The sequence below is a fragment of the Cervus elaphus genome, chromosome 1 (genome assembly GCF_910594005.1).
Source record: "Cervus elaphus chromosome 1, mCerEla1.1, whole genome shotgun sequence".
Taxonomy (NCBI): Eukaryota; Metazoa; Chordata; class Mammalia; order Artiodactyla; family Cervidae; genus Cervus; species Cervus elaphus.
This window is the reverse complement of record NC_057815.1, coordinates 56,159,930-56,176,658: the sequence shown is the minus strand read 5'-3', so window position 1 is coordinate 56,176,658 and position 16,729 is coordinate 56,159,930. Positions and strand designations below refer to the sequence as shown.

The window sequence follows — 16,729 nt, the reverse complement described above, 5'->3', positions numbered from 1 at the left end:
TTCAATGTATTATTGTGAGCATTATTATATTGCTTTGCTAACATCATGCATTACAATTTTATGGCATTTCTGCAACTTTAGTAGATGTATGGTGCTATTTCAAAGTTTTTTTTTTTAAGTATAATTCATTTACAATATTATGTTAGTTTCAGGTGTACAATATAGTGATGCAATATTTTTCAAAGTTGTTTGAAGTTTACCGTGTTTGATTATCTGGAACAATGAAAATTTCCTCCTATACTTGTGTACTAATTTTATTTCTCCTCTTGAATTACATACTTCTTTGTAAATTGAGTTACTGGAATCTTTGTGTTTTAGATATATATTTAAACAAAATTTTATACGTTTGAGGGATTTTCTGTTTGTTGTTTTGTGTAAACATTTTTCTTTTAAAAATCCTGTCCAAGTGTTACAGCTCTTTTAGAATTTGTCTAGCAGGTTGTCCGGTTCGTACAGGAAAGCACCCCCCCCCCAAAAAAAATAAAAAATAAAAAATAAAAAAAATAAAAATAAAAATCCTGTCCAGTTTTTGAATGTTAGTCTTCCTTTGCAGTTTCTTCTCTTGTTTCAAACCTTTGGGAATGCTGACATTTACCCATAAATCTATTTTATCCTATTTATTATTTTTTTTATTTATCCTATTTAATATAGTGTTTCTATGACGTTCTTTAAAATATTTAGAATTTTAATCCACATAGAGTTTATTTTAATGTATAATGTAGAACTTCCTTTTTTTTCCCTCCAAATATTCATTCATGTATGCGAGCATTCCTCACTAAGTAATCCCGTTTTACACCCGTGTTTGGGAATATTAATTTACTATGTGTCACATCAGGGTTTTAGACATTCACACGTTTGTTCAGCCTCATTCCTTTCAGTTGATCTCAGCTTCTATTTTTGGCTCTGGTTTCAGTCCCAGCCTAGCAGTAGAAACGAACATTTTGCCCCCTGCAGGCTGCCTTGGTCCCACAGGACCCAAGAATCCTGGGGCTGGGCCTAGAATCTGCCCTGAGCCCGCAGCCCGGGTGTGTGTGTGTGTGGGGGGGGGGGTGTCGTGTGTGTGTGGGGTGTCTTGTGGGGGGGGCTGCTATGTGTCCCTCTGTTTCTGCAGGATTTGGGGCGCTTTTGACCGGCCTCCTCCTCTCCTCCTGTCCAGGTCTCCTGGAGTCTCAGGTTTCCCCAATCCCACGTCTCTAGTGCCTCTAAGAGCTGGGCCTGTACCCGGCTGTCGGGTAGTAACTGCCCCCTTCGGGCTCTCCCTTTAGCATCTGTCTTTCCAGTTCCGTGACCTCAGGGCGCGTGGTTCTCGCCCTCTGCGCGGAATTCCGCTGCACCCGGCGCTGCGCCCGCATAGGTTCTAGGAGCTGACTTTCCAGTCAGCAGCTTCCTGCGTTCCCCGCCACCCCCCCGCCCCGCCACTTCCTCGGCCGCCCCCCATCCTGCTCAGCACATCAAGGACTGTACCCACTCCTAACAAGGAGCTCACTGTTGAAATGTTGTTGAAGCAGACACCGTTCAAACATGAAAAATAAAATATTTTATTTATTCAGCAGACGCATCCATACAGAACGTGTGCCAGATGCTATTGTCGGATGAGTCCCGGACTGAGTCAGGCCGGAGATGCTCGAATCAGCTAAGTTTGGTTGCCAGAGTGGAAATCAGGTTTTGGGGCATCTCAGGGAAGGAGAAGAGAGCCGGGAGGGGGGTCGTCCTGGAGTCGTCAGCGATGAGGAACAGGCTGGCGCGTGCGCCCCTCTGCTCACGGTCTCCCTTCGGTCAGCGAGCCGCCGGGGAGGAGGGTGTCCCGGAACCGCAGCGTCTCGGGCCTGGCGCCGCTCAGCCCGACGCCGAGGCCTGTCGGGAGCCGGGGCCGGACGGCGCGCCCCTCCGCGCGGGAACGCCGCGCGCTCCCTAGTCTCGGCCGGGCCTCCCGGCGCGCCCAGGCGGGGGAGCTCGCGGGCAGGACATTCCGCGGTTGGCCGCGGCCGGGAGGCCGCCTACGCCCGGGCGCGTCAGGGCTGTTCCCCAGGGCGCTCACCCGCAGCGCCCTCGAGGGCTGCGCCACGCGCTCAGGACCGTGCTGGTTGTTTTTTTAGACACTGGCTGACAGTCTACGTCCGGAAAACCCAGTGATAATTGGAGAGTAAAACTTAAAATACAGGTGAGCCAACCAGCGGTTGCAGCATTTCCGTGAAAAAACCCCGAAAAGCACAGGCGCCTTCCAATGCCTGGGCCCCGGGACCAGCGAGAGACAGCAGGACCCACTCTTAGAAGGGACATTGGGGGTTCAGCCTTGCTGCAGGGATAGGGGACCCCTGGGATGGAAGACCTCTTTTAACGTGTTTCTGGACCTGTAGGGGCGTTTACTGTCTCTTTGGAGAACATACATAACAACAACAGCGTCTCTGAATTCAGTATTTCTTTTAAATTAATCTGTACTTATTTATTTGTATTTATTAATCACAAACGTATCAACAGATGAAAAAGAATGTTCACGTCATACACAATGTATGTAGCAGATGCAGCAGGAGTTTTTAATCTGGGGTACAGGGCCAAGTAAGATTGTCTAGGATTTAAGGAGTCCATGACAACCCTGAAATTGTTTCCAATTTGGGGGGGTGATGTGCCTTTTTCTAGTTAAGAATTCGGTAGCTTTTATGATGACCAATGTACATAACCTTAGTTTGGTTATGAAAAGCTTGACATTCAGTGGGTTTCCAGATTCAGACCTCTTGGCACTAACACGGAGGTTCCCCTGAGGAGCGACTCCAGGCCCACGAATCTGGACCCCAGTGGAAGTGTTTGGTTCTCCAGTGAGGGTCATTACAGCCTGGACTTGACTTTCTCTCCTTACAGAAGCCCCTCCCACCGCCCCCAAAAAAGCCTCAGGGGCACAATTGGTTTCGTTTTAAGGACAAATTAGGTTCACGTAGATCTACTTCTGCATTTCTCTGTGCTTAAATAGAAATAAGTCTCCGGTGGGTTTTTTTTCCTGGATTAGTCATGCAAACGCTCTATGCCTCACTTACCCCTGGGTTTCGGCCTCTGGGGCAGCCCTCAGTGCAGGGGCGGCCCAGGACCCCTCCTCCACGCAGGGGAGTCTCTGGGGGAACTTGGGTGCTGACTTCACTGGGCTGGGATTTTCCTCAGCCAGTGTGCCCAGGGAGTTAAAACGTGCTCCTTTTAAGGAAGAAAGAATACAAGAGTTTTTTTTTTTTTAATTGTAAAGGAAAAAAAGAAAGATTACAAAACCACCCACAATCCCACTGATAGGCCTAACAGTAATTTATTTTGTTTTAAACGTCAGCTCTTCTGTGTGCGCACATTTGCATTGCTGTAATTATAGCAACACAGTAATTATATGTTGAGAACTGTTCTATTTCACAGTCTGCTACTTTTAACATACTATAAACATTTTACTGTCTTCATAATTAGTGTTTTTAATGGCTGTATACTGTTCCACCCCACAAGCGTATGTCACCATCTCCCTTTGTTGTAGGCTTTCATGGGTTTCAAGTTATTGAGGGTCTGGGTGGGGTGGGGTGGGGCCGGGGGGTGGTTATGCCATGTTCAAGAGTTTGTGCTGAGGTCTTTTTTCTCCAGCCAATTTCTGGTGTCATGCTGAACCCTTAAGCTCCAAAGAAGCCAGCCTTCCTTTCTTCCTTCCCTCTTTCCTTCCTCTCACAAATATTTAGTGAATGTCTACTACCTGCCAGGCACTGGTCCAAGCACTGAGGATAAAGAAGTGAACAAAACAAAGTCTGTGCTACTGCGAAGCTCACATTCTAGTTAGGGGAGACATACAATAAACATATATATTAAATATTAAGTACTATGTATTATATTGTCCAATAATCATAAGTGCAACAGAGAGAAATGAAGCCAGGTGAGGGAGATTAGGTGTACTGTTTTTGTGTAGAGTAGTTAGGGAAGATTTTTTTCTGATGTAACATTTAAGCAGAGATATGAAGGAGGTGAAAGAGCAACCATTTTGCAACTCTGGGGAGGGGGCTTTCATGGCAGAAGAAACACCAGTGCAAAGGCTCTGAGGCAGGGGCATGGGAAGAATGGAACTGCCATATTTAAAATTTTTTATTGTTTGTTCTTCTGTTTGTGTTTTATAGAGGGAGTCAGGGAATTAGGAACTTAGTTTTGGACATATTAAATCTGAGATACCTGTTAGAAAGCTAAATGAATAAATCAAGTAGGCAATGAAATTTAAGAAATTGCAGCTTAAGGGACAAGTCAGCTGATTTTGGAGATGTCAGTGAACTCCATATTTAAAGCATGGGAAGCCAGGAGAGAGCCAGCCCAGATCTCTCTCCCTAGTCATTTATCCAGTTGTCTACTTGACATCTCCACTTAAAAGTTTAAAAGACAACCCAAGGACAGTGTGTCCACACGCAAACATCTAATCTTACCCCCTACACTGCTCTACGCACAGCCTGCCCTGCCTCAGTTGGTGAGGGTGCTCTTCTTCCATCGCTCAGACTAAAGAAAGCCTGCGAGTCATTCTTTTTCTCTCACCTCCTACCTCCAACCTGTCAGGAAATCCCTACGGCTCTGTCTTCAAAATATATCCAGAATCGAATCCATACACTGCTCACCACCTGCACTGCTGCCATCCTGGTCAGAGGCACTTTTAGTTATTTCTTGCCTGGCTTACTGCAGTAGCTCCTGCAATTTCCTCTGCTTCTAAATCCACCCCCACCTCCAGGAGTCTGTCCTCCATTCAGAAGCCAGAGGATTTCTTTTCAAACATGTCAGAGCAAATCCCCCTGCTCAAGACCCTCCGACAAAGTCCTGTGTGATCTGACCTAGAGGACTGCCTCTCTGGCTCCTCCTGTTCCCGTCATCATTCACGTTGCTCCAGCAACAGGGTTTTCTTGTTCCTCAGCCATGTCAGACATACCCTGCCTCAGTTCTCTCTACTTAGAACATCCTTCTCTCAGCTATTCTCCTTGTCTTGTTTCCCCACTTTCTTAAGATTTTGCTCAGCTCACTTAGCTCACTTTCTCAGTGGGATAGCTCCTGGCAGCATCTTTTACCCTGCGCTCTTATGCTGGCTTCCTTGCTTTTTTCTTTTTCTTTTTTATCTAACTTTTTATAGTATAACATATGATATAACATATTTATTCAAATATGAGCCCTTGCAGAGCACTGATCTTTGTTTTGTCTTTTTAAATTTATTGATGTGTCCCAAGGAGCCGGAGCAGTACCTCGAACATAGTGGATGCTCAATACATATTTTTAAAATTTTTTATTTATTTATTTGGCTGCACTGGGTCTTAGTTGTGGCTTTTGAACTTTTAGTTGTGGTATGTGGGCTCTAGTTCCTCAACCAGGGATCGAATCTGGGCCCCCTGCATTGGGAGCATGAAATTTTAGCCACTGGACCACCAGGGAGGTCCCTCAATACATGTTTGTTGAATGAATGAATGGTTGAATTTAGAGCATAATGAAATGAGTCAGATGGTTTCCAAGGCACACTGTGACGGTAAAGCTGAAATGGAGTGATGGAAGATGCCAAGAGCAGGTATAGGGATAATGCTGAGACTCTTTCTGGGCTGGGTGCAGGGTACAGGTAAGAGATTATGAGGTCCTGAATCAAGACAGGGAATGGAAGCATATTTTAAAAGTGACAGACTTAAAAAACTGAAATTTACAGAAACCATGTAGTTATTTATTCATTCATTCATTTGCTCAATCTTTCATCAAATGCTTTCTCCATTCCTGCAATACGGAAAATGTGGAGAAAAGCAGTGCTGTGTCCTGCCAGAGCTTTCCCGAGTTAAAAGGTGAAGTGTCCAAGTAAATGAAAGAGCTAGTGTATCCCTTGAGCAGGGCATTTGTCTCAGTCTCATAGGGTTACCAACACTTAACTTGAGCTGCCAAACACCTCATAGGTGGGAAAAATGAAAGCAGAATGAACTGAACTGGCTGGTACTCCTTTGGCAAATCTGCTTGCTTTTTTGCTGCTGGGGACGTCTGGGCCTGCCTTAAGTCAAGCAGGCACAGATACAGGATCAGAACTCCAAAGTTTCCCAAACAGCTGTTCAGGGAAGCTGTGTAGGCTGAGACCCTGCTTACTGCCCCCTACCCTGCTCCCTGTAACTGTCTGCAGCAGGTCAACTCCTGGGGCAGGACATGTTGACCAGTGGAAGCAGTGCTGAGACCAATTGTGAGACTGAGTGGGATTTTCAAACATGCAAGTCCCTGAAAGGACTGATATGGATGGGGACTAGGCTTCGGCCTGCAGGGGCTACACACAGACAGATACCCTGGGGCCCTGGAGTCAGAGCCAGCTGGAAACATAAACCATGTCACAGTTTCATCTTTTACAGTCCTGAGTGTGTCCATGTGTGCATAAGTTGCCATGTTGATTTAGACCTTCAAGGCAAGCAAAGATTTGGATCCAGGACAGCATGACACAGGAGTCTGACCCATTCGTCTTTGATCTGGTCTACATCCTCCTCCACTTGGGGTCTGGCATCATAGAACTGATCCCATTTTGTAACAACTATCTTTTTACAGAAATGAGATTGAATGGGACAAAGAGGCTCAGTTCAGTTCAGTTCAATTGGTCAGTCGAGTCTGACTCTTTGCGACCCCATGAACTGCAGCACGCCAGGCCTCCCTGTCCATCACCAACTCCTGGAGCCTACCCAAACTCATGTCCATTGAGTCAGTGATGCCATCTAACCATCTCATCCTCTGTCGTCCGCTTCTCCTCCTGCCCTCAGTTTTTTCCAGCATCAGTGTCTTTTCAAGTGAGTAAGCTCTTTGCATGAGGTGGCCAAAGTACTGGGAGTTTCAGCTTCAACATCAGTCCTTCCAATGAACACTCAGGACTGGTCTCCTTTAGGATGGACTGGTTGGATCTCCTTGCAGTCCAAGGGATTCTCAAGAGTCTTCTCCAACACCACAGTTCAAAAGCATCAATTCTTCAGTGCTCAGCTTTCTTTATAGTCCAACTCTCACATCTATACATGACTACTGGAAAAACCATAGCCTTGACTAAATGGACCTTTGTTGGCAAAGTAATGTCTCTGCTTTTTAATATGCTGTCTAACTGTTCACTTTTACATTTGACTTTACTTGAATTCTTAAAATGAGCAGGAATTATTTTTGTTATTTAAAACTTTGGTGGGGCTTGGGTCATAAAAGCACTCAGTTTCAAGGAGGCCCTCCATCTGCACCTTCAATATTTGGACTTAGAGTTTCAGCAAGCTGGTCTTATTTTTTTTTTTAAAGGAAGATACACAATAAAGACACAGACATATAGATAAACCAGCAAGTTTTCAGTAATACTGACATCTGTCCCCTTACCTCCACCCTTGATACTACTACCTTGGTTTGGGCCTCATTGCTTTTCTCCAGGCCTGTCAACTCCACAAGGGCAGGACCATGGGTGCTGTTTGATCTCCAGTTCATAGTACCGTCCCAGAACAGAGAGGCCAGTCCATCAATAAATATAAGAAGTGAATGGATTATGGTAGCAATCTCCTCTTGGTCTCTCTGCCTCAGGGTCTTAAATTTGCTGCTATTTCAGCAGAGATTCATTTATACACCTGGTGTGCTGTGCTAATCTTAGTTGCTCAGTCCTGTCTGACTCTTTGCGACCCCATGGACTACAGCCCATCAGGCTCCTCTATCCATGGGGATTCTCCAGGCAAGAGTACTGGAGTGGGTTGGCATGCCCTCCTCCAGGGGATCTTCCCAGCACAGGGGTTGAACTCAGGTCTTCCACATTGCAGGCAGATTTGTGACCGACTGAACCACCAGGTAGAGAATACACCTACTATCGGCAAGTATTTCCTGATGTTGTCTTCAGCCAGCAGTCTTCAGACGTTTGAGCTTCTGTATTTCCCAAAATCATGTTTAGAATTTGTATTATAAGTTTAAATAATTTCAAAGGATGTAATTTATGGCTTATTGCATATATTGACATTTAAAACTGGTATAAAACCTTAAAAGTGTATCAATAGGACTTAAATACCATGGCAGTTTGATGCTCACTATTATTAATTAAAAAAAAAAGTCCTTTAAAGTTCGAATTTTATGTTGCGTCTTTTCCTTAAACTTGAAAAATCCATTGTACTTCTCTCTATGGAATTTTATCCTGATATAACATATTTTTATCCTTGATAGTCTTTTATTGATTATTATTAGTTTCTGCAACAAGAAAAAAAATATTAATTGAAGTTTAAAAAATATTTCCTAAGATGATCAGATAATAGAAATTAAATTTCTTCTGGGCTGAATTAGCATCATAATTATTAGTAGTACATAATTGGTCAGAGCAATATAAATGTGTTTTAAATTATGATAAATGATTATTAAACATGAAAAAAATTTTAGTAAAAATGTCTTTGTTAATGAGATGGATGGCCCTATGCTTTTGTCTGTGTATTGGTGGTTAAATGTTACATTGTTCACAAAAATAAGTAAATGAGAATAGGAGTTTTTAAGAAATTTGTTTTATTGGCTAATAGAGTTTTGCCAAGAGAACACACTGGTCATAGCAAACACCCTCATCCAACAACACAAGAGAAGACTCCACACATGGACATCACTAGATGGTCAACACTGAAATCAGATTGATTATATTCTTTGCAGCCAAAGATGGAGAACCTCTATACAGTTAGCAGAAACAAGACTGGAAGCTGACTATGGCTCAGATCATGAATTCCTCATTGCCAAATTCAGACTTAAATTGAAGAAAGTAGGGAAAACCACTAGACCATTCAGGTATGACCTAAATCAAATCCTTTACAATTATACTGTGGAAGTGAGAAATAGATTTATGGGACTGGATCTGATAGAGTGCCTGATGAACTATGGACGGAGGTTTGTGACATTGTATAGGAGACAGGGAGCAAGACCATCCCCAAGAAAAAGAAATGCAAAAAAGCAAAATGGCTGTCTGAGGAGGCCTTACAAATAGCTGTGAAAAGAAGAGAAGCCAAAAGCAAAGAAGGAAAGGAAAGATATACCCACTTGAATGCAGAGTTCCAAAGAATAGCAAGGAGAGAGATAAAAGCCTTCCTCAGTGATCAGTGCAAAGAAATAGAGGAAAACAATAGAATGGGAAAGACTAGAGAGCTCTTTAAGAAAATTAGAGATACCAAGGGAACATTTCATACAAAGATGGGCTCAATAAAGGACAGAAATGGTATGGACCTAACAGAAGTAGCAAGAATACACAGAAGAACTGTACAAAAAAGATCTTCATGACCCAGATAATCACAATGGTGTCTACTTAGAGCCAGACATCCTGGAATGTGAAGTCAGGTGGGCCTTAGGAAGCATCACAATGAACAAAGCTAGTGGAGGTGATAGAATTCCAGTTGAGCTATTTCAAATCCTGAAAGATGATGCTGTGAAAGTGCTGCACTCAATATGCCAGCAAATATGGAAAACTCACCAATGGCCATGGGACTGGAAAAGGTCAATTTTCATTCCGATCCCAAAGGAAGGCAATGCCAAAGAATGTTCAAACTACCACACAATGTACTCATCTCACACGCTAGTAAAGTAATGCTCAAAATTCTCCAAGATAGGCTTCAACAGTGTGTGAACCGTGAACTTCCAGATGTTCAAGCTGGTTTTAGAAAAGGCAGAGGAACCAGAGATCAAGTTGCCAACATCCACTGGATCATCAAAAAAGCAAGAGTATTCCAGAAAAACATCTATTTCTGCTTTATTGACTATGCCAAAGCCTTTGTGTGGATCACAAACTCTGGAAAATTTTTTAAGAGATGGGAATACCAGACCACCTGACCTGCCTCTTGAGAAATCTGTATGCAGATCAGGAAGCAACAGTTAGAACTGGACGTGGAACAACTGACTGGTTCCAAATAGGAAAAGGAGTAAGTCAAGGCTGTATATTGTCACTGTGCTTATTTAACGTACGTGCAGAATACATCATGAGAAATGCTGGGCTGGAAGAAGCACAAGCTGGAATCAAGATTGCCGGGAGAAATATCAATAACCTCAGATATGCAGATGACACCACCCTTATGGCAGAAAGTGAAGAAGTAAAGAGCCTCTTGATGAAAGTGAAAGAGGAGTGAAAAAGTTGGCTTAAAACTAAGCATTTGGAAAACTAAGATCTTGGCATCTGGTCCCATCACTTCATGGCAAATAGATGGGGAAACAGTGGAAACTGACTGACATTATTTTTCTGGGCTCCAAAATCACTGCAGTTGGTGACTGCAGCCATGAAATGAAAAGATGCTTGCTCCTTGGAAGAAAAGTTATGACCAACCTAGATAGCATATTAAAAAGCAGAGACATTACTTTGCCAACAAAGGTCTGTCTAGTCAAGGCTATGGTTTTTTTTTTTGTTTTTTTTAAGGCTATGGTTTTTCCAGTGGTCATGTATGGATGTGAGAGTTGGACTGTGAAGAAAGCTGAGCGCCAAAGAATTGATGCTTTTGAACTGTGGTGTTGGAGAAGACTCTTGAGAGTCCCTTGGGCTGCAGGGAGATCCAACCAGTCCATCCTAAAGGAGATCAGTCCTGGATGTTCATTGGAAGGACTGATGTTGAAGCTGAAACTCCAATACTTTGCCCACCTGATGCGAAGAGCTGACTCATTTGTAAAGACCCTGATGTTGGAAAGATTGAACGCATCAAGAGAAGGGGACAACAGAGGATGAGATGATTGGATGGCATTACCAACTCAATGGGCATGAGTTTGAATAAACTCCAGGTGTTGGTGATGGACAGGGAGGCCTGACTTGCTGCAGTGCATGAGGTCACAAAGAGTCGGACACGACTGAGTGACTGAACTGAACTGATAGTTGATTTATAATATTGTGTTAATTTCTACCATACAGCAAAGTGACTCAGTTATATATGTGTATTCTTTTCCATTATGGTTTATCACAGGATATTGAATGTAGTAGTTTCCTGTGCTGTACAGTGGAACCTTGTTGTTTATCCATTCTACATGTAGCAGTTTACATCTACTAATTCCAAACTTCTAGTCCCACCCTCCTTCCCTCCCCGCCTACCCTCTCCTTTGGCAACCACAGTCTGTTTTCTCTATCTGTGAGCCTATTTCTGTTTTGTAGATAGGTTCATTTGTGTCATATTTTACATTCCACATAGAAGCGATATCATATGGTATTTGTCTTTCTCTTTCTGACCTACTTTCATTTAGAATGAGAATATCTAGACACACACAGGTGAGGTTGAAGGGATTGAGGAACAGGGCCAAGACCAGAACCTGGGTCTCCTAAGATGAGAGGAGTCTAGGCCCCAGGGTGAGGCGATTTGAAGAGCAAGTGGGCTTTCCCTGGCTCAGCCCCTGCCTCCACCCGCAGCTGCCCTCTTGATGGAGAGCTGAATCCCTCTTCCAAGATCAGCCCAGCCCTGGGTTGAGGGCGGCACTGGGTGGGCACTGTCACAGGCCTCGTCCTCCTGTTGCTCCTCATTGTGGCTGCTGGGCCTGTTCGCCTGGCGCTGGTGGAGACAAAAAGACAAGGGCAACAAGAAAGAGAAGTAATGCCCGAAATGGCATTATTTCACTTATTTTTTTCAATGGCTGAGTAGTATCCCATTGTATATATGTACCAAGTCTTCTTTATCCATTCACCCATCAATGAACATTTAAGTTGTTTCCATGTCTTGGCTATAGTAAGTGCTGCTATGAACTTAAGGGTGCATGTATCTTTTTGAATTATAGTTTTCTCCAGATATATGTCCAGGAGTGGGATTGCTGGATCATATGGCAACTCGATTTTTAGTTTTCTGAATAACGTCCATACTGTTCTCCTTAGTGGCTGCACCAGTTTACATTCCCACCAATAATGTGGAGGTATCCCTTTTCTCTACAGCATTTATTATTTGGAGACGTTAATGGTGGCCGCTGTGGCTGGTGAAGGTGGTATCTCGTAGTTTTGATTTGCATTTCTCTAATGATTAGCAATGTTGAGCATTTTTTCATGTGCCTACTGTCCATCTGTGTGTCTTTTTTGGAGAAATAGCTACTTAGGTCTTCTGCCCATTTTTTGGTTGGGTTGTTTGCTTTTTGTTATTGAGTTGTGTGAGCTGTTTGTATATTTTGGAGATTAAGTCTTTGTTGGTTGCATCATTTATAAATATTTTCTCCTAGTCCATAGATTGTCTTTTCATTTTTTTTTTTTTAATGGTTTCCTTTGCTATACAAAGGAGCTTCCTTCATAGCTCAATTGGTAAAGAATCCGCCTGCAATGCAGGAGACCCCGGTTCGATTCCTGGGTCGGGAAGATCTGCTGGAGAAGGGATAGGCTACCCACTCCAGTATTCTTGGGCTTCTCTTATGGCTCAGCTGGTAAAGAATCCGCCTGCAATGTGGAAGAGCTGGGTTTGATCCCTGGGTAGGGAAGATCCCCTGGAGAAGGGAAAGGCTACCCACTCCAGTATTCTGACCTGGAAAATTCCATAGGTTGTATAGTCCATGGGGTCGCAAAAAGTTGGACACGACTGAGCAATTTTCACTTGCTATACAAAAATTTGTGATTTTTGACTAGGTCTCATTTTTAAGTTTTTTGCTTTTATTTCTGTTGCCTTGGGAGACTGACCTAAAAAAACATTGGTATGATTTATGTCAGAGAATGTTTCACCCGTGTTCTCTTTTAAGAGTTTTATGGTGTCACGTCTTATGTTTAAGTTGTTAAGCCATTTTGAGTTTATTTTTGTGTATGGTGTAAGGGTGTGTTCTAATTTCACTGATTGATGTGCAGCCGTCCAGCTTTCCCAACATCACTTGCTGAAGAGACTATCTTTTTGCCATTGTATATTCTTACCTCCTTTGTCAATGATTGACTGTTGGTGTGTGCGGGGAAATGAGTTTTGATATTGTAGACTTTCTCAATTATTTGAGCCCCTTCTGAATTAAATGCCAGAAATCACATAGCAATTTATTATCAAAATTATTTTTAACAATCTATCAGCTGACACCTCAATTTTCAGTTTTGTTGAAAGCAAAAGAGTTGGAAACCACCTAACTTTCAAAAGAACTGTTGCCCACTTAGTTTCATTCACTTAATTCCTGGGAAACATACCAAGAAAGGTTTTACCAAGACTTAACAAATTAATATTAATATTACTTATGTATTTTATTCTTCAGATAGCGGCATTTTATTTGACCCCAAACCCTCAGAAAGAATTGGGAACATAAAAAATTAATTTTAATATACCTTGCAATACAGCTCCCCCTTGAACAACATGAGTTTGAACTGCGTGGGTCCAGTTATATGCAGAATTTTTTAAATAAATGTATTGGAAATTTTTTGATATTTGTGATAATTTGAGAAAACCCTCAGACAAAACACATAGCTCAGAAACAGTGAAACATTTTTAGAAAGTTCGGTATGTCATGAATGCATAAAATATATGTAGTTACTAGTCTGTTTTGCCATTTATTACCATAAAATTTACACGGATCTATTATGAAAAGTTAAAATGTATCAAAACTTAGGTACACAAACAGAGTCCATCCATGGCACCACTGGAAGGCCAGAGAGATGTAAACAAACATGAAGATGCAGTATTAAATCATAGCTGCATAAATTAACTGTGGTACATACTGTGCTACTGTAATAATTTCATAGCCACATCCTGTTGCTGTTGCAGTGAGCTCAAGTGTTGTATCTGCTTACAAGGCTTTGTGAGGCTAATCATCTCCACATGAGCAGTTACTTAACTGCTCTCCCCAGTAAATAGCATGTTACAGTAAGCGATCTGTAGTGGTTCTTACATAACTTTCATTGTGTTTAAAGCAGTACCGTAAACCTTAAGTAACATTGTAGGACCCATACAATGTTGCTAGTGTTGCTAGTGATGTTGGAAGTGCTCCCTAGAAGCAGAGAAAAGTCATGACATTATAAGAAAAAGTTGAATTGCTTGATATGTACTGTAAATTGAAATCTGCAGCTGCGGTTGCTCACCATTTCAAGACAAATGAGTCCAGCGTAAGGACTATTGCAAAAAGAAAGAAGAGGAAATTCATGAAGCCCATTTGCTGCAGCTATGCTTGCAGGAATGAAAACCTTGCACTTTTTGTGAAATACCTTTTTATCTTGTATTGAAAATGCAGCTTTTATGTGGGTGCCGGATTGCTGTAAGAAAGGCATACCTATAAACTAGTCAAGAAAAAGTGGTCATTACATGACAAAGTGAAGTGAAGGGAAGGTGAAGAGAAGGCTAGAGAATTTAATGCCAACAAGGGATATTCTGAGAATTTTAGAAAGAAGTTTGGCTTGAAAAGACTTCCCAGGTGGCTCAGTGGTAAAGAATCCACCTGTCAATGCAGGAGATGCTGGAGGCAAGGGTTTTTGAGGTCTGGGTCGGGAAAATCCCCTGGAGGAGGAAGTGGCAGCCTTCTCAGGTATTCTTGCCTGGAACATTCCATGGATAGAGGGGCCTGGAGGGCTGCAGCCCACAGCATCGCAAAGAGTTGGACATGACAGAGTGATGAGCTTGCATGCTTAGCTTTAAAACTATCAAGACAATGGGAGAAGCAGCTTCTGCTGATCAGAGGCTTCAGACAGGTTCCCAGAGGCCATTAAGAAAATCATTAAAGAGAAAGGATATCCACCTGAACAGATTTTTAATGCAGATGAAAGTGCCCTCTTCTGGAAAAAAAAAAAAAATGCCACAGAGGACATTTATAAGTAAGGAATACAAATAGAATACCAGAATTTAAAGCAGGCAGGGAAAGGCTAACTCTACTGTTTTATACAAATGCAGTGCAGTTTGTGACCAGGGTGGTCCTTATCTATAGAGCTGCTCACCCCTGACTCTCAAAGATAAAAGATGAACACCAGCTGCCAGCCTTTCAGTTGTACGACAAAAAGGTCTGACCAATGAGAGCCCTTTTCCTGGATTTGGTCCATGGGTGCTTTGTCCCTGAAGTCAGGAAACACCTCGCCAGTAAGAGACTGCCATTTAAAGTTCCTTTGATACGGGAAAATGGCCACCCAGAACACTACAAATTCCACACTAATGATGTCAGTGTGGTCTACTTGCCCCCAAACACAGCCTCTGTAGTTCAGCCTGTGGAGCAAGGAGTCATAAGAACTTTTAAGGTTCATTACACATGGTATTCTGGAAAGGACTGATAGAGCATCATGAGTCTGGAAGGGTTATACCATCAGAGACGCCATCATTGTTATGGAAAAAGCTGTGAAAGCCATCAGTCCCCAAACAATAAATTCCTGCTGGAGAAAACTGTGTTCAGAAGTTGTGCATGACTTCTCAGGATATATGACAGAGCCAATCGAGGAAATCATGAAAGACATTGTGGATATGACAGGAGAGGTAGAGGAGTGAAGGGTTTCAAGATATGGATCTTGGAGAAATGAAAGAGCTAATAGACACCATGCCAGAGGAATTCACAGAAGATGAATTGATGGAGATGAATGCTTCTGAGCCAGTGTCAGACGAAGAGGAAGAAGACGCAGAAGAAGCAGTGTCAGAAAACAAATTGACATTAGACAGTCTGGCAGAAGGGTTCCGATTAATTAAGACTGCTTTTGGTACTTTCTTCATGGGCTAGTGGTTAAGAATCTGCCTTATAATGCAGGGGTTGTGGGTTTGATCCTTGGTAAGGGAGCTAAAGGGGTTTCCCTCGTAGCTCAGTTGGTAAAGAATCTGCCTGCAATGCAGGAGACCCAGGTTCAGTTCCTGGGTCAGGAAGATCCCCTGGAGAAGGAAATGGCAACCCACTCCAGCATTCTTGCCTGGAGAATTCCATGGCCAGAGGAGCCCGGCTGACTGCAGTCCATGGGGTCACAAGAGTCGGCCATGACTTAGTGACTAAACCACCACAAGGGAATTAAAGATCTCACATGCCCCGGAGCAACTAAGCCCTAGCTCCAAGACTAGAGAGGCTGTGTAATGCAACGAAAGATCCCATATGATACAATGAAAATCTGACAAGGCCAAATAAAAAACAAAAATAAAGAAAATGGTGGCAGAAAGAATGGTCCTGCACACAAACATTTTTAGAGAAATGAAAAGGCAAAAGCATCAGATAGAAATTACGTAGTATTTCCAGAATAAGTTACAGAGCGTGCCTCCCATCCTCTCCCCTCCATTTCCTCCACCTCTTCCATCTGTGCCACCCTGAGACAGCAAGGCCTATCCCTCTTCTTCTTCCTCCTGCTCATCCTACTCAATGTGAAAATGACAAGGATGAAAACCTTAATGATGATACACTTCCATCATGCAGTTTAGCTAATAAACTTATCTGTTGCTTTTGTGCGTGAGTGTCTTTGTATGAAAGTCTAATAATTGCTCAGTAAGAACTGTGTAAGATGTCTTTGTGTCATCATCATCATGTAAGTATTCGTCGTGTAGAACATGACGTGTAAAACTGGTATTAAACTGTGCCTATCCTCACGTAGGCATAACCACTGGACCACTGGGAAAGTCCTTCCTTAAGATTTCTTAAATAGCATTTTCTTTGCTCTATCTCACTTTAAGAATACAGTATATAATACATATAACATGCAAAATATGTGTTAGTTGGCCATTATATGTCAGGGTTCTGGTCAGTAGTAGGCTGTGGTTAAGTTTTGAGGGAGTCACAACTTTACAATGTGATTTTTGACTATGTGGGAGGGGTGGGAGTTGGCTCACCTAATCTTGTTCAAGGGTCAACTATATAATTAAAAGAAATAAGATGTGATTTTTTTTCTTATGGGCTTTGAGTATAATTTGTTAAAACCTTAGAG

At 42.6% G+C, this 16,729-nt stretch overlaps 1 long non-coding RNA gene and 1 other non-coding gene across 3 annotated transcripts in view; both read left to right on the top strand.

Moving 5' to 3' along the window:
- Positions 1 to 404: 404 nt before the first annotated feature.
- LOC122703646 lies at positions 405 to 468 on the top strand. The gene has a single exon (XR_006343549.1). It is a non-coding gene; the product is annotated as a U7 small nuclear RNA (small nuclear RNA).
- A 1,249-nt stretch (positions 469 to 1,717) lies between these two features.
- LOC122694515 overlaps positions 1,718 to 16,729 on the top strand; it is a 53,093-nt gene continuing 38,081 nt past the window's right edge. For both annotated transcript variants that reach the window (XR_006341200.1, XR_006341201.1), the window contains exon 1: positions 1,718 to 2,161. This is a non-coding gene — a long non-coding RNA (uncharacterized LOC122694515). The remainder of the gene's footprint in view (positions 2,162 to 16,729) is intronic.